Consider the following 25,001-nt stretch of genomic DNA (forward strand, 5'->3'; position numbering starts at 1 on the left):
GTCGCCCATTTTGTCAAATTCCGGGATGAATTTAGTCGCAGCAAAAATGGTACAGCAGCTGCATACATTATTCCGATGTAAGCATGTCGCAAAGTTACTTTTAACGGCGCTAAACCATGCTGATCAGTGCGAGAACGTTGAGTGGAGAATGTGGATCAGAAATGGTGTGCCATGACCCAGCAAGCAGTTAGGTACAAACATTTATCAGATATCACAGTCAACTTGTCAACCACAAAGTAAAAGCAACCATTCTGTCTCGCATAGTTTAAAAAAATACCTTTGATGGAGACTGGAATTTACTGAATATGAAAGATAAATCTTCAGACATTACTTCCACTAATTGCCAATATTATTAATACCAATATCCATATACAACGGCTCATAAATCAGTCTTTGTAATTCTCTATCGTTACATATGTTAAAAGATGAAATTTCACCCACCAATTGAGTAACCTTTGCAGCAACAAAATGGTTTGCACCACTTTGCGTTGTGCCCCCAGGGGCTACTGCATTCTACATTATGATGCTTTCATCTTCAAAGATTTGTTTCTTGGGAATGGAACGGGCCAAAGTAGATTCCAATGAAAAGTGATATTTGCATCTGCCACTATGATTGTTTCATTGAAACTTGTGTCCCTCACTGCCCTTGCCATGTAGCTTGTAACTTAGCATTCTTTTTTAACATGGTTCTAGCTGACATTGTTCTGGTACAAAGCATGATATTTAAGGGATGCATGCTGGACAACTGCAGTGTCGCTCTGCTGAATTTGTATTCATTCACTCTTTCTCATGTATCAGCTGGAGTTTAACTCAGGTTCATTCAAAACTAAAGTCTGGAATGTTAACATTAAAATCTAAGAAGAAAGAATAGTTACTCTCGTATCAGTTTCTAATAATAGAAAAGAACTAACATTTTTCTAACTTCTCTCAGTTACTCTCTAATTTTTATACTTGCAGTCAGAGCCTTGTAGGAATCTGTATACACGTATTTAAATATGTATGAATTGGGCTATGCCTTCTCTGATACAACCCTCAAAGCCTCCCTGATAAAGTGCAACATCCCCACTGACACCTGGGAGTCCCTGGCCAAAGACCGCCCTAAGTGGAGGAAGTGCATCCGGGAGGGCGCTGAGCACCTCGAGTCTCATTGCCGAGAGCATGCAGAAATCAAGCGCAGGCAGCGGAAAAAGCGTGCGGCAAACCAGTCCCACCCTCCCTTACCCTCAACGATTATCTTCCCCACCTTTGACAGGGACTGTGGTTCTCGTATTGGACTGTTCAGCCACCTAAGGACAAATTTTAAGAGTGGAAGCAAGTCTTCCTCGATTGCGAGGGACTGCCTATGATGATGATGATATCTGTGTTGTAAACAGATAGTTTGGGCGGAAAAATAATCCCCCACAACGGGCGGGCTGGATCAAGGGCTATTAAAATCTCAAAAGACTAAAACCCAACCCCAATGTCCACTTCCAGTTTTTATATTTGGGGACGAGCAAACGACAGTCAGTTATTTAAATATGTTAATGAGGCTGTCATTTTGATTTAACGGCTGCACGCAGGGTACCTCAGGGCTTCGGAAACCCGGCAGCTGAAGGGAGGCATGATACAGGACTGCTTGTGGGGCCCAGAGGAGCAGGTATGTATCCTTTCAGCATCCCCACGCTAACCTGATTCCTTTCCCTGCGACCCACCAAAACCCACTCCCTGCGATCACATCAACATCCAACCCATGATCTCCGCACCTCTCCCGATCCGCGATCTCCTCCCCCACCCCCCACCCCCCACCCCGACCCACAATCTCCCCACCCCCCCCCGACCCATGATTCCCCTCCCCCCTGACCGCGATCTCCACGATCCCCGATCTCTCCCCCCTCTCCTGCTGCGCACCGCCGACTCAGGATCTCTCTCCTCCTCTGCGATGTCTCCCTTCGCACATCGTCCCCCACCGCGCCCTCCCTCCCCCACCCTCCCGTGCCCTCCCTCCCTCCCTTCCCCTCTCTGTTCCTCCTTTCATCATCTCCACTCCCTGGCTGCGGCCTTCGAACGCCGGACTTGGTGCCCGACTCTCAGCCAGCCTCGCAGGCTTGCTGTCGGCTGGGAAACGGAGAAATAATTCAATTGAGTTCCCAGCCGTTAAATTCAGCAGCACCTCCACATAACCTGTATTTCCTGGGTTCCTGGTCCCTGGTCCCTGTACAAAGAGAATAAGCAGGAATTGAAAGGTTCTCCTCAACTGGTTTATTTGAGCCAGTTGTTGCAGAAATAAGCTGATCAAAGTTGAGTTGAAGATATGTCTTGTCTCTGTTCCAAAATATGTTTCACCCCATGTCCAGGTTATCTCACTGCATAACTGAGAGTGCTTCGAGTTTTTCCAACATTTTTTGTACAAACGGTTTGATGACGATTTCCTTAAGTAGATTACATCACTTTTGAACTGAAACGTGCAGTAAAGGACATTAAAGGCATGGCAAGCATACTGATTAGATTCGCCAGGCTGAGGCCGGGGTAGAAAACTATAGTTGCAAGAGATTTGAGATACTGGGACATTTTCACTCGGTGAACACAAGGCTAAAAGATTTCACTGAGGCTTTGAAAATTATTTGAAAGAGTGAACAGGAAAGGCTGTTCCCTCTGGTTGGGAAATCATTAATCGTTATCAAATTAAAATTGTTGCCAAGAGAATGGTGGGGAGAAATTTCTTTATGCAGAGGGTTGTTGGAAGAGGGGCTGCCTTGGAAGAGGGAGTAGTTGAGTCAGAGACCATGGGCTCAATTTTCCCCCAAGCTCTTGAAGAGTTACGCCCGTTTTTTTGGACCCACGTATGCCCTAAAAAAATGTTCTAAGTTACCCCATTGGATTTCTTCATTTCTCTCTCTCTCTCTCTCTATCTCTCTCTCTCTCTCCCTCTCCCTTTCTCTCTCTCTCTCCCTTTCTCTCCCTTTCTCTCTCTCCCTTTCTCTCTCTCCCTTTCTCTCCCTCTCTCTCTCTCTCTCTCTCTCCTGCTGCACTTACCTGCCGATTTCCTTACCTGCGCGATTTCTTTAACTCTCGGGAGAGTTTTTCTGCAGAGGCCACACACACTGGCCTGAGCAGAACTGGATTAACTCTCAGCTGGCCAAACTTCCCTAAATGGCCAGAATTGGTGCGGGTGGCAGGTTATGCCCCCTTTGACTGAAAAAAAAACGAACCTAAAAAAAAATTGTAACTAACTGAGTTACACTGGTGCAACTTGATTGGGAAAACTGTGTTTATTTTAACTTAGGCCAAAAAGAGCAGCCTGCTCCAAAAAAACAGCCCAATTCACTGGGGAAATTTGAGCTCCATGGCTTTACAGCACAAGTGTCCCTGTATAACACATACAATTGTGATAGATATTTACCATAGTCCATTGCTCTTTCCTTATCCTTCTGGTAAACGCGTGAAATGGCGATCCCTTGCTTCAGCACATAATCCAACTGCTAAGTCATGGCATCTGACCATATATAAGTCACCAGTGTTGCTATACAACTAATAGTGTTGCTATAGAACTAGTAGAAGGAGCGGCAAGAGTTCATAGAGGGATGTGATCAGGGCCCAGGAGAGGCGAGGGCCCAGGGGCAGCACGGGCCCAGCCCACACTGCGATAGGTGTGCGCACTAGGTCTGTGCAGCAGAGCTGGTCTCCAGTCGCCCTGGTTAATCCTTGCCACTGGACTAAGCCCGTGTGGTGGCTGGTGTGCAACGGTCACCCCACGTTGAAAAAATCCACGCACAGGCATCTTCCACCCTTCAGGATATAATTCGGAATCTGGAAATTAGGTCCTTCATTGAAACACCTGTGAACTCATCCCTTTTCAGCATGGAAGCAAGTCATCCTCGCTTCGAGGGGCCACGTATGATGATGATAAGCTGCTAAAAGATCCTTGTACTTGAAGGGTACATTCCTTTTGGCATAATTGCACATATAGATTTTGCACATAGGGTGTGGATAGGCATGAATGAGGATAGTTGGTCGCTGTTCTTGTTATGTATGAATAAAGAGTCTGACCAGATACTGTGAGCTCAAAGTAAAGTGTGACCTTAGTCTTTTATTGCAGGTCACCAGGGTGCCTCTCCAGCCTGTGAGGCCTCCGTAAGTACAGGTGCTCCCAAGGGATTGTGGGATCCCTTGGGACTCCACGGGATGAGCCCTCTGGTGGTTAAACAAGGGATTTACAGGTTTACATATATAACAATTCTTGTACTTGCATTTACATTTTCTGTCCAGCATTACCCTGTCTCTTCTGTTGCAGGTGTGCTTTGAGGGGGGAGACAAACATTTTTTCGGCAGACTGCTTGGTTGCAATTGATTCAGTATGTGTGTGACTGTGCAAGCTGATCGATAAAATCAGAATTGTAAACATTACTAACACTCGAGAGCTCCATTGTTAATCTGATTCTTGCTTTGAACTTTAACTGTAATTGACTTTGTCATATAAATTAAAGGAAATATAAAGCCTTTAAAAACGCGGGTGGGATGAAATCCAACATATTTGACCTCAACCGTAAATATCATGGGCCAGAATTTACAGGGCATCTCGTGACGTGACTGATTAGTTACTTTTTCCTGCACCCTTCAGCTCTTTCCCTGATACACTGTTGATCCTGTCGCTCACTAAGGTCCCAGATACCCTGTTGCCAAGATCTGGGACCTTGGTGAACAACAGGATCAACAGTGTGTCAGCTTAACTAGTGAGATTTAAAAGTTGCGAAATGAACAGTGCAAGGACTGAGAAGGAGGGTGAATTATAATGGGTGAATTCAATGTCAAATCAGGTTCAGAAAGACACAAAGAGATAGAAAGAAAGATAGGATTAAGAGATGGAGAAAAAATAGACAAAGGAAAAGTAAGAAAAAAATTAAGAATTTTAAATTTGACATTTTTAATACAAGAACAGAAGAAATAGGAACAGGAGTAGGCCATACGGCCCCTCGAGCCTGCTCCGCCATTCAATAAGATCTGATCTGATCATGGACTCAGCTCCACTTCCCCGCCCGTTCCCCATAACTCCTTATCCCTTTTTTTTGGAACAACAATTCACCACCTGAAGGAATGAGACTCCACATTTTTTATTGTTCACATTCTGGCCAGAGGGGTTAATTGGCAGTCATTAACAATGATCATGTTGTTAATACAGGATTATGCTATTAATTACTAGACTTAACTTTCTGTGGCGAGTTTAATGAGTAATTAATATGCCAATTCAGCAACTTCATGAAACTCATGGGGAGGTTGAGGGTGGAAATGGTATTTTTGCTAAGCGAACTGCGGAGCAGCACAAATTGTCCAGTAATTTTTGACAATTCACAATTCACGGGCATCTTTTTCTCACCACAAGTTGTTGGCCAATTTGCACATTGATAATGGTATGCATCGCTCACATGGCATTATTTCAGCAAATTCCAGCCCAATGTCACTTAGCCTTCAATGTCACTGTTACTCTGCAAATGTTCTTAATTTTAGCACCTCAAACCACTGCTGTTGGCGAGCTCTTGTTCCACATAGCCAGGGGTGACCCTTTACCTTCACAGTAATTTGCAGAAAGCTTAGGGATTGAGCACAAAAACCCTTGTTCTTGGACATTGGCTTTCTGGTTATATCAATTGCACTAATGTGATCTTCCTCAACTTTGGAAGGCGATAAAATAAGCACTTCACTCGACCATGACTCCGGTGCTAAACTGCCTGTAGCAATACAGGTTTTTCATAGATATCTTCGCGGTTCAGGGGTGTTAGTCGTTCCCATCTTAAAGTTATTGGAGTTGACATACACTGCCTCTATCTGATTGTACAATAGCATACCCAAGGTTTAACAAGAGTGTCCCCATGTGATTTGAACTTGGCGTTAATGCTTTCAGAAGTATGATTCTTCAATCTCTCCAAAGACAGACCTCGCAAACACTTGTTAAGATGCGGCCTGATACAAATCAATAAATGGCTTTATTTCACAGCAAGCTGAACATTACAGAACAGCGGCTACAATCAGACTCACGTAATGCAACTTATTGTCATGAAATAAGATAAAATAAAGAAAATACAGAGGGCCAAATCTTGCTGAAGCGGGGCATCTTGCAGCGTGCAGTGTGAGTAAGACTTTTTCCTGCACCTTTCAGCTCGAATATAATTTTCTGGAAGTCCGAGTTAACAATGGTGTGGTGTGGGCAACAGGCCATCTGGGATCTCAGTGAATGGTGGGACTAGCAATGCATCTCCTTCCCAATGGTATTGAACGATTGAGAAAGAATTTGAGGAACGATGGAGAAGAAGAGTGAATTAGAGTCAAAGCAGATACAGAAAAAGAAATAAAGAGAGGAAACGAAAGATTGAATTAAGAGGGAGTGAAAAAAGAGACAAAGGAGAAGTAAGAAAATATTAAAACATTTGAAATGTTTTAAATCTCTGAGAAGAATTTATGACATGCAGGGATGAGACTCAACAGCTTAAATTGTTCCCTTTCTGGGCCGGAGAGATTGATTGGCATTGCATTAACAATGATTACATTTTCAAGGACGACTCACTCTATTAATTATGTTTAATGGTCAATTAATGTGCAAACCAGCAAGTTCTCACAAATAATCGGGAGACGAAAGGTGAGATGTAGTGTGTGTGAGACTGACGGTGGAGCAGCGTGAATTTACCAACAAGTTCTGGAGATTCACAATTTACAATATATCTCTTAATTCCCTGAACTTGTGGGCCGAGTTGCGCATTAATAACGGCGTCCTTCCTGAACTCTGTTATTTTCCGAGCAAAATTTTGGCCCGCTGTTTCTTCATATCAGTGGATCATCTTGCTTGACCGAAACAAGATCATTTCTGATTACATTCTCCTGCATTCCAAATTTTTAATAATCTTGTGGCCTGACAGCCTGATAGCATTTTGTTTCAAAAAACCTCACGGAGGCTAAATTGGGCCTTGGAAGTGCCCGTTTATTAGGCGCTACGTGGCCACATAAGGATGGAAAATGGGGTCCAAGAGGCGTGTGCACAGTTCCGACGGGTGGTGTGCAGGACCCCATCTTGGTAAAGGGGTTTGCGTGCCTGCTGACCAACGGAAACATTTCGAACTGCGAGATGATGATGCAAATCAGTGTGCAACGCTGATTTGACATCAGCGCTGCCATTTTTGAACTCCATACTCCGCCAATGGTCTGTCTTAATCTCATACCGCTGAACACAATGTTAAACGGAATTAAGAACCCTCCACCAGCACTATTTAAAGGGATCATGCAATACTTACAGGTTAGTTGCTGGATTATTTATTTTGGCTGCTAGTGCAATTTGGAGCTTTCCTATACTTGGCTAAAGTTTGTATACTCAACAGTCACTGGTCTGGCTGGCGTTGATGGACTTGTTTGGTCATTTAAAATCTTGTGATGAAACCAGTTGCTTCCAGCCATGGTAGGGTTTCTTCTGGGAATTGAACATGACTGGGAGAATGAAGAGAGGCCAGGCAGAGCAGGACACGCTGGTAGAAAAGGGTGGAGGGGGAGAAGGAAACTCGAGAGGAGGCCGTTTCCACCAACGGTCTTCAAGGAGCAATTCTCTTACCGTACGTTCAGCAAGAACCAATGCTTGAGACATCTTTGTTTCACAAAGGCGATCGTGACTGAAATCTGCCGACTGCTGCAACCACCACTGCAACCTCAAAGTAGGGCAAGGACAGCATTGCCCGTGGTTACCAAAGTAATCGTGGCTCTTAACGGTTCTGCATCTGGCTCCTTTCAGGCTGCTGCTGAAGATATAAGCGACATCTCACAGCTTGAAGTGCACTGCTGTATGAGAGAGGTCACCAAGGCTCGCCATACACAGATGTTGGGGGAAAAGGAAGACTTCTCTTCTTCATGGTGGACTTCCTGATATAAGGAATTGAACCCCGCCCCGTATCCCCGCCCGTACAGCGACCACGGAATCACTCAGACGAAACCTCGGTTCAATCGTTATCCTGGCAACAGTCATGATTCCTTTCATTCTGTGTCAGTCCTCTGTGCCACCATGGAAAATCAAAGGCTGGGTACTGGGGGACAAGGGATAGCCCCTAATGACCGGGCTCATGACTCTGGTCCAAAGCCCATGCGCATGTGCACAGCATGCCTACAATGAGAGCCATGCTGCCACAAGGAACATCACAGAACACATCATTGGCATCCTCAAACAATAGGACCACTGCCAGGACTGCTCTGGAGGAGTCCTGCAGCACTCGGCTGAGTGGGTCTCAAGATCTGTGGTAGTGTGCTGCATGCTGCACAACGAGCCATTATGAGTGAACAGCCCTTGCTACCACATATCAGGCAAGAGATTGAGGAGCATGAGGAGGAGGAGGAGGAGGAGGAGGAAGTGAATGAACAAGAATGGAAGGGAAACTACAACATAGACAGTCCCATTTTGCCCGGGCTCTCGTGATCAGATTATTCATGAGCGATACCAGTAACCTCAACCACACCTCCTCATTCACCAACAGTCCCACAACACAAAAATAGAAAGAACCAGAAAATGCCAATCTACTGTTATAAATTCAATCATTACATAGTGCATAGATTATGTAATGATTCAATTAAACAAATCACCCTTGTGCATTCCCCTAGTGCCTGCTTTCTGTATGCCTTTACCTGTCCCAGTGTTTCCAACAGTAGCTGCAGCATGGGTGGTGTGAGGCTGCTGACAGCCAATCGGAGAGATTGCAGGCGGCCTTTGAGGACGACCACGAACATCTCTGAGTCGAGAGGGCCCAGCTTCGGACTGCACCATCTTGGCCTGGGCTGCAGCAGTCTGTCCTGGCTAGCTGACAGGGAACAGCAAGGGCACTGGCAGAGTGGCAGTTATGGGAGGGAGCGTGAATGCTGTCATCCTGAGAGAGGACAGTAGATTCGTGTTCCACGGAGCCATTGCTACTCCTACAGAGGCAACGCCTCAGCAATCCAACTCATCTGTTAGAGAACAGATTGATGGACTGCTCTAACATCTTGGAAGCTCCTTTGAAACGTAGTATTCAGAGCCACCATGGCAGCATCTGATGTTGCAAGGCAGCAGCCTGAGCATCCAGTGTAACACTCAGACCTTTGATGGAAGCTGTTTGTGCAGCAATGCAAGCTGTGATATTGGCCATCAGACGCTGTTTAATGGTGGGTTCAGCAGGTATGCTCGTGGAGGTGACTGCCCGTCCCAAGTTGGAAATGAATGAATCCAAGCTCCGTGCAAAGTTGATGCTGCACTCCTCCATGCTAAAAACATAAGAACATAAGAAATAGGAGCAGGAGTAGGCCACATGGCCCCTTGAGCCTGCTCCGCCATTTAATAAGATCATGGCTGATCCGATCATCGACTCAGCTCCACTTCCCTGCCCGCTCCCCATGACCCCTTATCCCTTATCGCTTAAGAAACTGTCTATTTCTGTCTTAAATTTATTCAATGTCCCAGCTTCCACAGCTCTCTGAGGCAGCGAATTTCACAGATTTACAATCCTCTGAGAGAAGAAATTTCTCCTCATCTCAGTTTTAAATAGGTGGCCCCTTATTCTAAGATCTTGCCCTCTAGTTCTAGTCTCCCCCATCAGTGGAAACATCCTCTCTGCATCCACCTTGTCAAGCCCCCTCATAATCTTATACGTTTTGATAAGATCACCTCTCATTCTTCTGAATTCCAATGAGTAGAGGCCCAACCTACTCAACCTTCTCCTTGATATTGTGCGCAGGATTTTTTGCCAGGCATTCCAGTGCACCAAGCATTTGCTTGTGTACACACATTAGTCTTTTTCTGTAGCTTGGGCCATCGATCTCCTTATTTGAGTTCTGCGCAGAAGAACACGTGTGAGATGTCGCCCTCTGGCGAGCTGGCACGTGCACTATCCTTTTCCCCTGCCGTGGCCGCAGTACACTTGTGCCCGATGTCCCAGCACATTCAGAAATGGAAAAGAGACAAGGGTTGCATTTTGGTGAGGGGAGAGGTGAAAGTTCAAGTGCGTGCTTGCATCACCTGCAGCTCATGAGCGGGAATAGATTGTGGGATGAGGGAGAAGTGGGAAGAGGAATGGAGGAATAGGTATGCAGATACACTCATCATCGCTCCATCCAGTAGCACCAGTGGCCATGGCCCCAGCGATGGCCCTTCCCAGGGTGCCCACCATTGCATGGGGATTAAAACATAAGGCGCATTTGTCCTCCTCCTGTTCTTTCCTGCTGCCTCCTGTTATGCGCCACCTTCTTCCACAAGAAAGAGGGAAGTGTGTCAGTGAGTATCATGCATTATGTGTTATACTTAAAATGACATAACCTGCAGAGTTACAGACTGAGAGCTGGTAATTGGGATTAGACTGGATGACCTTTTGTTGGACGGCGCAGATATAATGGTAAGTACTGCAGGGAATAGAATACGGCCAGGCTGATCTCCTGGACTAATTTCAATCGCCTGGATGGGTCGGAGAGGAATTTTCCCAGATTTTTTTTCCCTAAATTGGCCTGGGTTTTTATCTGGTTTTTGCCTCTCCCAGGAGATCACATGGCTTCGGTTGGGGTGGAGTGTAGAATGTTTCAGTATAAGGGGTGTCGCAGTTGTGTGGGGCGGACTGGTTGGGCTGGGTGCTCTTTGCCTTTCCGTCATTGTTCATAGGTTTATATGCAACCTTCAGGGCTGCTGACCGAGGGCCGTATGGCTCTTTGTCAGGCGGCGCGGAACGATGGGCCGAAATGGCCTCCTTCTGTGCTGTAAATTTCGATGTTTCTATGTTTCGATGATGTGGCCGTCATGGTTGTGTGTGAGCTGTGAGTTGTGAATGAGAGGATTGCACAGTTGAGGGTGAGGTCAAGCAGAAGAATTGAAGGGTTGAGTACGAACTGATACAAATAGTCAGTAGGTGGATGATGTGGGTGTAGCAGATTGAGCAGTGGACATGGTTAGTAATGCACTTGGCAGCACATGCCATTTGAAGATTCAACTCACTCACCTTGACAACTCGTATCAGATTGTTGAACTTCTTCCCGCACTGCATCCATGTTCTTGGAGCTACACTCCTGGCATTGACCTCCACCATTACTTCTTCCCACTGCCTCCTGAGCATACGTCTGGAGGGCCTCCTGCCCCCTGCAGATACAGGATGTCTCTCCTTCTCTCCACCTCTTGCATCAAAACCTCCAGTGCATTGTCAGAAAACCTTGGTAAACGCTCTCTCGCATGTTCATCCATCCTTAAATTTTTCACAGCACAGATTCACTTTTGCAACCATGATGCACCTCCACTTTAAAAGGTGCAGGCTGCCTTTAAGTAGCACTAGCCACTCATGATTTTGCCACCCACCACCGTTAATGCACACATCAACAGGCTGAGCATTTCCCGGCAAGCACCATCGGAGCAGCACATGCTGGAGCAGGAGAGCAACGGCAGTGAAGAGTGACATCACCAGGTCGCTGATTGGAGCGTGGGCAGATACAGCAGGAGCGGCGAAGTTGGGGCGAAGGAACGGCGAGAGACTGTGGAGGGACGTGATTTGGGCCCAGGAGAGGCGTGAGTTCGGGGCCAGGGGTCGAGGGGCAGCACGGGCCAGCCCACACTGCGATATGTGTGCGCACTAGGTCCATGCAGCAGAGCTGGTCTCCAGTTAGTCTTGGTTAATCCTTGCCACTGGATCAAGACCGAGCTCTGTCAAGCCCGTGTGGTGGCTGGTGTGCAACGGCCACCACACGTAAAAAAAATCCACGCACAGGCATCTTCCACCTTTCAGGATGTAGTTCGGGACCTGGAATATTAGGTCTTTCATTGAAACAACTGTGAACTTTTTGACGTGGAAGCAAGTCATCCTCGATTCGAGGGATGGCCTATGATGATGATGATGATGATGATGATTGCGTGCAATCAGTGAGCTGCGTTGGTAGCGCTGGCTGCAAGCAGCAGTCATTTAAACAGAAAGCAGCATGAATTTAATGAGCTGCCTGCATCGCGATGAACAGACGTGGATTAATCATGGACCATAATCCCCACTCCCAGTTTTTGTGGTTATCCAATTTAACCTCCCATATGCCCGTGTCTGTGCTTAATCTGACACTGGTCACAGGGAGAAAAGCGATTAAAGTTGTTATGTTCAGAATAACTCCACAAGACTGTACACTGTAAACTCAAACTGTTGTGACCTTGGTCTCTTTAATGTAACTCCAGAGTGAGGGAGCAGCTTGGCAGACAACCTTTTATACCTGCTTGCCCAGGGTGTGCAGGTGACCCTTGGGTCTCCAACAGGTGCGCCCCCTGGTGGCAAGTCTTACACACCAGTAAAGTTTGCATACATAACAAAAAGTTTGCCGACATAATAGATGTGAGGAGTTTTTCAATTGCCAGGACAATTTAACAAATTGCCTCTTATTTACAGTCTGAGAGAAAATAATTTCATCACGAGCGCGTTATCATCGTAACTAATCAACTCGGAACCCTTTTAAACTTGTGTTAATACACTATGCCTTTTTGTTATAAAAGCAACATTTAAATGAGCTCACTCTCCAAATTATTTCGATGATAAAAGCATCCTGGACCATGACACTGCCAAGCAGATTTATTAAGCAATAAATTATTGTGAACAGATGACACACTATAGATATCTGGTCATTGCAGACTCAACAACACCCACTTGGAAGATTCAAACTGAAGATAATAAATTATATTTAGTCATATTTGCTGTGCTAAACTGCAATGTGAACTGGACCAGACCAGATATTCCTGAATATTAACCTGTGTGGCAGTTTTTTGCTGACTATGGGATTTCTCTGGTCTATTTATCATTATCTGGTGGCTTCAGATTTGAACAAGACAGTTTGAGAAGTAGTTGCCAATATTTGATTGGAACAAAGTAATTTATATACGTGTTTCTTAAAGTTAAAAATAGATTCCAATCAAGCATATACAGAGACAAAATCCTACCAGATGCTTATGTCTGATTTAAATGTCTTGTTTTTTTCCCTCGCATATCTGAAACAATGAACAGTTTAGATTTTAAGATTATCATTAAAATAACTCAATTGAAAAATCTCGGCTGGCCTCTTAATTTTGCAGCAATAGTGCATCAAAGCAAGCTAAATCATGTTCTAACCATAAACCGGCTTTTGATCCCATATGTACAATGATAGAAAAAACCTAATAACATGATAAATCAGACACAAAAATACTTCATTTTTGTCACAACAACCTTCCTCCCCACTGCTCTACGCTCACACATACGCCTTCCTTGGACTCAATCCTTATAAGTGCCAGTGACACAGAGCTGATGAGGACCAAGGCTGTGTCTGTTTCTGATATGGCATTGCCTCGGTGTTCGGACTTTGCAGACCACGGCTTGTGGATGACCATGTTGTGACCTTGCAGTCAATGTCCCATCATGACAGGCCCACCTCTATGTCCTGCGTCAAATGTAATCATACAAAGGGATTGTGATTGGAAGACACAGTGAATAATCTCCACAGCTGGATGAATGAACATTCCAACATTTATACTTGGTAAGTACTTTGTTACTTGTTTGAAAACAGTATAAAGATTATTACTACAGTTGTAGTGTGATTGACAATATTTAATTCTAACATTGCAAAGATTTGTTATGCAGTACAAGAAGTTGTATGGATTGTACATTTGTTGTCAGTGTACCAATTCAGAAGCATGATGTGATTTTGATTCAGTTTGAAATGTCACAGTGCATTTATCCAATAGAGCAGGCAGGGGACATTGACATTGGAGGGAGCAGCGTGCGACGGTATACCAATGCAGGGAGCAGCGTGTGTTGCTGCAGGAGGGCGACGGCTGCGAAGCCAGGTCGCTGATTGCAGTGCGGGGCAGGCACAGCAGGAGGGGCGAAGGAGCGGCAAGAGTTTGTAGAGGGAAGTGACCAGGGTCCAGGAGAGGCGAGTGTTCGGGGCCCAGAAGAGGCGAGGGCCCAGGGGCAGCACGGGCCAGCCCACACTGCGATATGTGTGCGCACTAGGTCCGTGCAGCAGAGCAGGTCTCCAGTCATCTTGGGTAACCTTTGCCACTGGACCAAGACCTAGCTCTGTCAAGCCCGTGTGGTGGCTGGTGTGCAACGGCCACCACATGTTAAAAAAATCCACGTACAGGCATCTTCCACCCTTCAGGATGTAGTTCGGGATCTGGAATATTAGGTCCTTCATTGAAACACCTTTTTGGCATGGAAGCAAGTCATCCTCGCTTCGAGGGACTGCCTATGATGAAGATGGATCGTTTCTAGCAATTTAATTGCAGTATGCAAAATTCCCCATTTTAACACACACGTTGTGTTTGTGGTTTGAAAATAATAGAATGGAATTAACTCTTGATGGATATCAATGGCTTTGTTTGCATTAGCAACACCAATGTTGGCCTCTGGTTTAGATTATGTGTAAAATTGAAAGCCTCATTGTGTCATAAGATTTGATAATATCACTAACTGGTCTACGATGGCATTGCTCACAGATAGTTGGGATTGCTATGAGTTTTAGTCTGAGCAGAGAAATACAATGCAGCAGAAGTAGAGTGACTGGAGACAACATAAGAACATAAGAAATAGGAGCAGGAGTAGGCCATACGGCCCTCGAGCCTGCTCCGCCATTTAATACAATCATGGCTGATCTGATCATGGACTCAGCTCCACTTCCCCGCCCGCTCCCCATAATCCCTTATTGTTTAAGAAACTGTCTATTTCTATCTTAAGTTTATTCAATGTCCCAGCTTCCACAGCTCATTGAGGCAGTGAATTCCACAGATTTACAACCCTCTGAGAGAAGAGATTTCTCCTCATTTCAGTTCTAAATGGGCGGCCCCTTATTCTAAGATCATGCCCTCTAGTTCTAATCTCCCCCATCAGTGGAAACATCCTCTCTGCATCCACCTTGTCCAGGTTACTCTCTACAGTGAAATGCTGTAGGAGGGGGACGGCAAGCAGAGTACAGTGGATGAGGGAAGGAGGATACAAGATGTAAAATTTTAAATCATCGTCCCTTGAGGGAAGTAAAGGATTATCTCTTGATTAGTGCCAGAGACACAGAGACAAAGATTAGTCGTAAGTCTGAGGATTGGGAGAGCTTTAGAAACCAGCAAAGGATGACCAAAAAATTGATAAAAAGGGAGAAAATAGAATATGAGAGTAAATTAGCAAGAAATATAAAAACATATGAACATAAGAATTAGGAACAGGATTAGGCCATCTAGCCCCTCGAGCCTGCTCCACCATTCAACAAGATCATGGCTGATCTGGCCGTGGACTCAGCTCCACTTACCCGCCCGCTCCCCGTAACCCTTAATTCCCTTATTGGTTAAAAATCTATCTATCTGTGATTTGAATACATTCAATGAGCTAGCCTCAACTGCTTCCTTGGGCAGAGAATTCCACAGATTCACAACCCTCTGGGAGAAGAAATTCCTTCTCAACTTGGTTTTAAATTGGCTCCCCCGTATTTTGAGGCTGTGCCCCCTAGTTCTAGTCTCCCGACCAGTGGAAACAACCCTTCTGCCTCTATCTTGTCTATCCCTTTCATTATTTTAAATGTTTCTATAAGATCACCCCTCATCCTTCTGAACTCCAACGAGTAAAGACCCAGTCTACTCAATCTATCATCATAAGGTAACCCTCTCATCTCCGGAATCAGCCCAGTGAATCGTCTCTGTACCCGCTACAAAGCTAGTATATCCTTCCTTAAGTAAGGTGACCAAAACTGCACACAGTACTCCAGGTGCGGCCTCACCAATACCCTGTACAGTTATGCAGGACCTCCCTGCTTTTGTACTCCATCCCTCTTGCAATGAAGGCCAACATTCCATTCGCCTTCCTGATTACCTGCTGCACCTGCAAACTAACTTTTTGGGATTCATGCATAGGCAAGGCTCACGTCCGCGTCTTCTGTCAAGAGTACGCGAGGGGGTCGACCAAGAGGCGGGCGGCCAGGGTCGGGCGCCTAGAAAAAGAGGTGCTCGACCTGGAATCCTGTCTCGGTCAAGTCGTCGAGGACCCGGCCCTGCGGACGGTGTACGAAGCGAAGAAGGCCGCGCTGAAGGACCTGCAGCTCGTCGGGTCCCGAGGCGCATTCGTGAGGTCGCGGATCCGGTTCCTGCGGGATCTGGACCGCGGCTCCCCCTTCTTCTACTCGCTGGAAAAAAGGCAGAGTGTCCGTAAGCAGCTCTTGACGCTGCTGGCCGACGACAGCTCTCTTGTCTAGGATCCGGAGGGCGTCAACAACAGGGCCCGTGATTATTACGGGGCTCTGTTCTCTACGGATCCGTCCAGCAAGGAAGCGCGTAGAGTTTTCTGGGAGGACCTGCCGAAGGTCAGCCCGGAGGGCGCCGAAAATCTGGAAGCTCCGCTAAGCCTGGCAGAGCTGGCCGGTGCCCTCGACCGGCTCTCGAGGGGGAAATCCCCGGGGCTGGACGGGATGACCGTGGAGTTCCACAGGGCGTTCTGGGACATCCTGGGGGGCGACGATGCGCGGGTCCTGGGGGAAAGTCTGGCGACCGCGGAGATGCCCCTCTCTTGGCGCAGGGCAGTCATCGTCCTGCTGCCTAAGAAGGGCGATCTCCGCCTCCTTAAGAACTGGCGCCCAGTCTCCCTCCTCAGCACGGACTACAAAATCTTCGCCAGGGCGATGTCTGCTCGCCTTGGTGCCGTGCTGGACCACATGATCCACCCCGACCAGTCCAACACGGTCCCAGGCCGGACAATCCACAATAATATCCATCTGGTCCGGGACCTCATCCATCATTGCAGGGAGACAGAGCGAATCAAAAAGGAGGCAAAAGCAAAAGACAGAAATGAGATGAGGAAAAGTGGAGGGCGGAGAAACCCAAGGCAAAGAACAAAAAGGGCCACTGTACAGCAAAATTCTAAAAGGACAAAGGGTGTTAAAAAAAACAAGCCTGAAGGTTTTGTGTCTTAATGCAACGAGTATCCGCAATAAGGTGGATGAATTAATTGTGCAAATAGATGTTAATAAATATGATGTGATTGGGATTACGGAGACGTGGCTCCAGGATGATCAGGGCTGGGAACTCAACATTCAGGGGTATTCAACATTCAGGAAGGATAGAATAAAAGGAAAAGGAGGTGGGGTAGCATTGCTGGTTAACGAGGAGATTAATGCAATAGTTAGGAAAGACATTAGCTTGGATGATGTGGAATCTATATGGGTAGAGCTGCAGAACACCAAAGGGCAAAAAACGTTAGTAGGAGTTGTGTACAGACCTCCAAACAGTAATAGGGATGTTGGGGAGGGCATCAAACAGGAAATTAGGGGTGCATGCAATAAAGGTGTAGCAGTTATAATGGGTGACTTTAATATGCACATAGATTGGGCTAGCCAAACTGGAAGCAATACGGTGGAGGAGGATTTCCTGGAGTGCATAAGGGATGGTTTTCTAGACCAATATGTTGAGGAACCAACTAAGGGGGAGGCCATCTTAGACTGGGTGTTGTGTAATAGAAACATAGAAACATAGAAAATAGGTGCAGGAGTAGGCCATTCGGCCCTTCTAGCCTGCACCGCCATTCAATGAGTTCATGGCTGAACATTCAACTTCAGTACCCCATTCCTGCTTTCTCGCCATACCCCTTGATCCCCCGAGCAGTAAGGACCTCATCTAACTCCTTTTTGAATATATTTAGTGAATTGGCCTCAACAACTTTCTGTGGTAGAGAATTCCACAGGTTCACCACTCTCTGGGTGAAGAAGTTCCTCCGCATCTCGGTCCTAAATGGCTTACCCCTTATCCTTAGACTGTGACCCCTGGTTCTGGACTTCCCCAACATTGGGAACATTCTTCCTGCATCTAACCTGTCTAACCCCGTCAGAATTTTATATGTTTCTATGAGGTCCCCTCTCATTCTTCTGAACTCCAGTGAATACAAGCCCAGTTGATCCAGTCTTTCTTGATAGGTCAGTCCCGCCATCCCGGGAATCAGTCTGGTGAACCTTCGCTGCACTCCCTCAATAGCAAGAATGTCCTTCCTCAGGTTAGGAGACCAAAACTGTACACAATACTCCAGGTGTGGCCTCACCAATGCCCTGTACAACTGTAGCAACACCTCCCTGCCCCTGTACTCAAATCCCCTTGCTATGAAGGCCAACATGCCATTTGCTTTCTTAACCGCCTGCTGCACCTGCATGCCAACCTTCAATGACTGATGTACCATGACACCCAGGTCTCTTTGCACCTCCCCTTTTCCTAATCTGTCACCATTCAGATAATAGTCTGTCTCTCTGTTTTTACCACCAAAGTGGATAACCTCACATTTATCCACATTATACTTCATCTGCCATGCATTTGCCCACTCACCTAACCTATCCAAGTCGCTCTGCAGCCTCACAGCATCCTCCTCGCAGCTCACACTGCCACCCAACTTAGTGTCATCTGCAAATTTGGAGATACTACATTTAATCCCCTCATCTAAATCATTAATGTACAGTGTAAACAGCTGGGGCCCCAGCACAGAACCTTGCGGTACCCCACTAGTCACTGCCTGCCATTCTGAAAAGTACCCATTTACTCCTACTCTTTGCTTCCTGTCTGACAACCAGTTCTCAATCCATGTCAGTACACTACCCCCAATCCCATGTGCTCTAACTTTGCACATCAATCTCTTGTGTGGGACCTTGTCGAACGCCTTCTGAAAGTCCAAATATACCACATCAACTGGTTCTCCCTTGTCCACTCTACTGGAAACATCCTCAAAAAATTCCAGAAGATTTGTCAAGCATGATTTCCCTTTCACAAATCCATGCTGACTTGGACCTATCATGTCACCTCTTTCCAAATGCACTGCTATGACATCCTTAATAATTGATTCCATCATTTTACCCACTACCGATGTCAGGCTGACCGGTCTATAATTCCCTGTTTTCTCTCTCCCTCCTTTTTTAAAAAGTGGGGTTACATTGGCTACCCTCCACTCCATAGGAACTGATCCAGAGTCAATGGAATGTTGGAAAATGACTGTCAACGCATCCACTATTTCCAAGGCCACCTCCTTAAGTACTCTGGGATGCAGTCCATCAGGCCCTGGGGATTTATCGGCCTTCAATCCCATTAATTTCCCCAACACAATTTCCCGGCTAATAAGGATTTCCCTCAGTTCCTCCTCCTTACTAGACCCCCCGACCCCTTTTATAACCGGAAGGTTGTTCGTGTCCTCCTTCGTGAATACCGAACCAAAGTACTTGTTCAATTGGTCCGCCATTTCTTTGTTCACCGTTATGACTTCCCCTGATTCTGACTGCAGGGGACCTACATTTGTCTTTACTAACCTTTTTCTCTTTACATATCTATAGAAACTTTTGCAATCCGTCTTAATGTTCCCTGCAAGCTTCTTCTCATACTCCATTTTCCCTGCCCTAATCAAACCCTTTGTCCTCCTCTGCTGAGTTCTAAATTTCTCCCAGTCCCCAGGTTCGCTGCTATTTCTGGCCAATTTGTATGCCACTTCCTTGGCTTTAATACTATCCCTGATTTCCCTTGATAGCCACGGTTGAGCCACCTTCCCTTTTTTATTTCTATGCCAGACAGGAATGTACAATTGTTGTAGTTCATCCATGCGGTCTCTAAATGTCTGCCATTGCCCATCCACAGTCAACCCCTTAAGTATCATTCGCCAATCCATCTCAGCCAATTCACACCTCATACCTTCAAAGTTAGCCTTCTTTAAGTTCTGGACCATGGTCTCTGAATTAACTGTTTCATTCTCCATCCTAATGCAGAATTCCACCATATTATGGTCACTCTTCCCCAAGGGGCCTCGCACAACGAGATTGCTAATTAATCCTTTCTCATTACATAACACCCAGTCTAAGATGGCCTCCCCCCTAGTTGGTTCCTCGACATATTGGTCTAAAAAACCATCCCTTATGCACTCCAGAAAATCCTCCTCCACCGTATTGCTTCCAGTTTGGTTAGCCCAATCTATGTGCATATTAAAGTCACCCATTATAACTGCTGCACCTTTATTGCACGCACCCCTAATTTCCTGTTTGATGCCCTCCCCAACATCACTACTACTGTTTGGAGGTCTGTACACAACTCCCACTAACGTTTTTTGCCCTTTGGTGTTCTGCAGCTCTACCCATATAGATTCCACATCATCCAAGCTAATGTCCTTCCTAACTATTGCCTTAATCTCCTCCTTAACCAGCAATGCTACCCCACCTCCTTTTCCTTTTATTCTATCCTTCCTGAATGTTGAATACCCCTGGATATTGAGTTCCCAGCCCTGCTCATCCTGGAGCCACGTCTCCGTAATCCCAATCACATCATATTTGTTAACATCTATTTGCAGAGTTAATTCATCCACCTTATTGCGGATACTCCTTGCATTAAGACACAAAATGAGAGAGGATTAATTAGCAATCTCCTTGTGCGAGGCCCCTTGGGGAAGAGTGACCATAATATGGTGGAATTCTGCATTAGGATGGAGAATGAAACAGTAAATTCAGAAACCATGGTCCAGAACTTAAAGAAGGGTAACTTTGAAGGTATGAGGCATGAATTGGCTTGGATAGATTGGCGAATGATACTTAGGGGGTTGACTGTGGATGGGCAATGGCAGACATTTAGAGACCGCATGGATGAATACAACAATTGTACATTCCTGTCTGGCGTAAAAATAAAAAAGGGAAGGTGGCTCAACTGTGGCTATCTTGGGAAATCAGGGATAGTATTAAAGCCAAGGAAGTGGCATACAAATTGGCCAGAAATAGCAGCGAACCTGGGGACTGGGAGAAATTTAGAACTCAGCAAAGGAGGACAAAGGGTTTGATTAGGGCAGGGAAAATGGAGTACGAGAAGAAGCTTGCAGGGAACATTAAGGTGGATTGCAAAAGTTTCTATAGGTATGTAAAGAGAAAAAGGTTAGTAAAGACAAACGTAGGTCCCCTGCAGTCAGAATCAGGGAAGTCATAATGGGGAACAAAGAAATGGCAGACCAATTGAACAAGTACTTTGGTTCGGTATTCACTAAGGAGGATACAAACAACCTTCCGGATATAAAAGGGGTCAGAGGGTCTAGTAAGGAAGGGGAACTGAAGGAAATCTTTATTAGTCGGGAAATTGTGTTGGGGAAATTGATGGGATTGAAGGCCGATAAATCCCCAGGGTCTGATGGACTGCATCCCAGAGTACTTAAGGAGGTGGCCTTGGAAATAGCGGATGCATTGACAGTCATTTTCCAACATTCCATTGACTCTGGATCAGTTCCTATGGAGTGGAGGGTAGCCAATGTAACCCCACTTTTTAAAAAAGGAGGGAGAGAGAAAACAGGGAATTATAGACCAGTCAGCCTGACCTCAGTAGTGGGTAAAATGATGGAATCAATTATTAAGGATGTCATAGCAGTGCATCTGGAAAATGGTGACATGATAGGTCCAAGTCAGCATGGATTTGTGAAAGGGAAATCATGCTTGACAAATCTTCTGGAATTTTTTGAGGATGTTTCCAGTAAAGTGGACAAAGGAGAACCAGTTGATGTGGTATATTTGGACTTTCAGAAGGCTTTCGACAAGGTCCCACACAAGAGATTAATGTGCAAAGTTAAAGCACATGGGATTGGGGGTAGTGTGCTGACGTGGATTGAGAACTGGTTGTCAGACAGGAAGCAAAGAGTAGGAGTAAACGGGTACTTTTCAGAATGGCAGGCAGTGACTAGTGGGGTACCGCAAGGTTCTGTGCTGGGGCCCCAGCTGTTTACATTGTACATTAATGATTTAGACGAGGGGATTAAATGCAGTATCTCCAAATTTGAGGATGACACTAAGTTGGGTGGCAGTGTGAGCTGCGAGGAGGATGCTATTAGGCTGCAGAGTGACTTGGATAGGTTAGGTGAGTGGGCAAATGCATGGCAGATGAAGTATAATGTGGATAAATGTGAGGTTATCCACTTTGGTGGTAAAAACAGAGAGACAGACTATTATCTGAATGGTGACAGATTAGAAAAAGGGAAGGTGCAACGAGACCTGGGTGTCATGGTACATCAGTCATTGAAGGTTAGCATGCAGGTACAGCAGGTGGTTAAGAAAGCAAATGGCATGTTGGCCTTCATAGCGAGGGGATTTGAATACAGGGGCAGGGAGGTGTTGCTACAGTTGTACAGGGCCTTGGTGAGGCCACACCTGGAGTATTGTGTACAGTTTTGGTCTCCTAACTTGAGGAAGGACATTCTTGCTATTGAGGGAGTGCAGCGAAGATTCACCAGACTGATTCCCGGGATGGCGGGACTGACCTATCAAGAAAGACTGGATCAACTGGGCTTGTATTCACTGGATTTCAGAAGAATGAGAGGGGACCTCATAGAAACGTTTAAAATTCTGACGGGTTTAGACAGGTTAGATGCAGGAAGAATGTTCCCAATGTTGGGGAAGTCCAGAACCAAGGGTCACAGTCTGAGGATAAGGGGTAAGCCATTTAGGACCGAGATGAGGAGAAACTTCTTCACCCAGAGAGTGGTGAACCTGTGGAATTCTCTACCACAGAAATTAGTTGAGGCCAATTCACTAAATATATTCAAAAAGGAGTTAGATGAAGTCCTTACTACTCGGGGGATCAAGGGTTATGGCGAGAAAGCAGGAAGGGGGTACTGAAGTTTCATGTTCAGCCATGAACTCATTGAATGGCGGTGCAGGCTAGAAGGGCCGAATGGCCTACTCCTGCACCTATTTTCTATGTTTCTATGTTTCTATTCCCAGGAGGCTCGTCTGTCGGTCGCCTTCTTATCTCTCGACAAAGAGAAGGCGCTCGACAGGGTGGATCACGACTATCTGCTCGGAACTCTGCGCGCTTTCGGGTTCGGGACGCATTTCGTCGCCCGGATCCGACTTTTGTACGCCGCCGCGGAGTGTCTGATTCAGGTTAACGGGTCCTTGACGGCGCCCCTTCGCTTTAGGAGAGGGGTGCGCCAGGGTTGCCCCATGTCTGGCCAGTTATATGCCATCTGCGTGGAGCCTTTCCTGCGCCTCTTGCGGACGAGGTTGACGGGACTGGCTCTGCAAGGGCCGGGCGTGGAGGTCGTCCTCTCGGCTTACGCCGATGATGTGCTCCTCGCGGTCGAGGATCCCGCTGACCTGCGGAGGATGCGTGAGTGCCAGGAGATTTACTCGGCCGCGTCCTCCGCCAGGATCAACTGGGAGAAATGTTCCGGACTCCTGGTGGGTCAGTTGCGGGTGGACTCCCTGCCGGAGGAGCTCAGGCCTTTTGCCTGGAGCACGACCCATCTCCTCTCTCTGGGAATCTACCTTAGCCCCGACGAGGGAGCCTGGCCGGCGAACTGGCAGGAGCTGGAGGCCAAGGTCGCCGCTCGCCTAGGGCGCTGGACAGGACTGCTCCGAGTGCTGTCCTACAGGGGTCGAGCGCTAGTCATAAACCAGCTGGTGGCCGCAATGTTGTGGTACCGGCTGGTCACTTAGACCCCTCCCCCTGCGTTTGTCGCCAAGATACAGAAGAAGCTGGTGGACTTCTTCTGGAACAACAGGAAGCACTGGGTCTCTGCTGCGGTCTTGAGTATCCCGCTTGAGGAGGGCGGTCAGTCGTTGGTGTGCGTCAGCGCCCAGCTCGCGACTTTCCGTCTTCAGACCCTGCAGAGATACCTTTACGTCGAGCCCCCTCCTAGGTGGTGTGCTCTGGCGACGTATTTCTTCCGCCAACAGCTCGACCTCAATTATGACACGCAGCTCCTGTTTGTGAACTTGGGGGGTGTCAGGACCGCCCTCCAGGAGCTGCCTGTCTTTTACAGGGAACTCATCAGGGTCTGGAACAAAGTCTCCACTAAGTGCAGCTCTCCGCCGGCTGGAGTGGCGGCCGTCCTGCAGGAGCCGCTGCTCGGGAATCCGTACCTCCACGACCGAGGTTTTATGTGGCGGTCGGAAGAGAGGGCTGTGGCTGGTGAGGTGACCAGGGTCAGGGACCTGCTCGATGGTGGAGGAGCTGGCTGGATGGCGCCAGGCACGCTGGCGCGGCGCCTAAATTCAGCCGACGTCCGCCGCGCGGCCGAAGCCATCGAGTCGCTGAAAACAGCTTTGGGCCCTAACTCCGTTAGGTGCATCGAGGAGGCTCAAGCACGTGGGGAGATCCCGTCCGAACTGACCCCCGTCCAGACGGAATTCCTCATCGGCGCCAAACCCCGGAACCTCCCTCGGGGGCCGGCGCCTCACAACTTGAGCCGCCTCGGGGAAATCCCCTCCGTGCCTTTCAGTTCCACGCGGAGGGGTTTCCTGTACGGGCTGCTCCTGCACACTCTCAACTTTGCCATCCTCGCCTGCCGTCCGGACACGCCATGGCGTACCATCTTGCCGTCCGGAGGAGGCGGGGGTCCCCGATGGAGGGCACTCTACGCAGGGGTCCTCCCACTATTCATCGGGGACTTGGCCTGGAGGGTGGTGCATGGAGCAGTGCCGTGCAACAAATTTTTAAGCCGGTTCACGGACTCCCAGGCCGCCTGCAATTTCTGCGGTCTGGAGGAGTCCGTGTTCCATGTTTTTATTGAATGCACAAGGTTGCAGCCCCTGTTCCACTATTTGAAGGGGCTGCTCCTGAAATTCTGGCTGCACTTCAGTCCCACTCTCCTGATCTTTGGGCACCCTGTGCGGAGGGGAGCGGGTAGGTCCGAAGGCCTCCTCGTAGGCCTGCTCCTGGGCACGGCCAAGGGTGCCATCAGCCGGTCCAGGCAGCGGGCGGTCGAGGGGGTCGTTCAACCTGACTGCCTGCCTCTCTTCCGCTCTTACATCCGGTCCAGGGTGTCCTTGGAGATGGAGCACGCAGTGTCCACCGGTACGCTCGCGGCCTTCCGCGAGAGGTGGGCACCGGAGGGACTGGAGTGCATCATCACGCCCGGCAACCAAATTTTAATTTGATTTTACGTTTTAAAGTTTAATTTGTTTTAATTGCCGGTGCTTTTAGTGTCCCCCTTCCCTTTTATAGGGGGCACTGGAAAAAAATGTGATTTTAGCGCCCCAAAAAAAAAAACCAAAAAAAGAAAAACACAAAAAACCACAAAAAAGGA

The sequence above is a fragment of the Pristiophorus japonicus genome, chromosome 12, assembly GCF_044704955.1.
Source record: "Pristiophorus japonicus isolate sPriJap1 chromosome 12, sPriJap1.hap1, whole genome shotgun sequence".
NCBI lineage: Eukaryota > Metazoa > Chordata > Chondrichthyes > Pristiophoridae > Pristiophorus > Pristiophorus japonicus.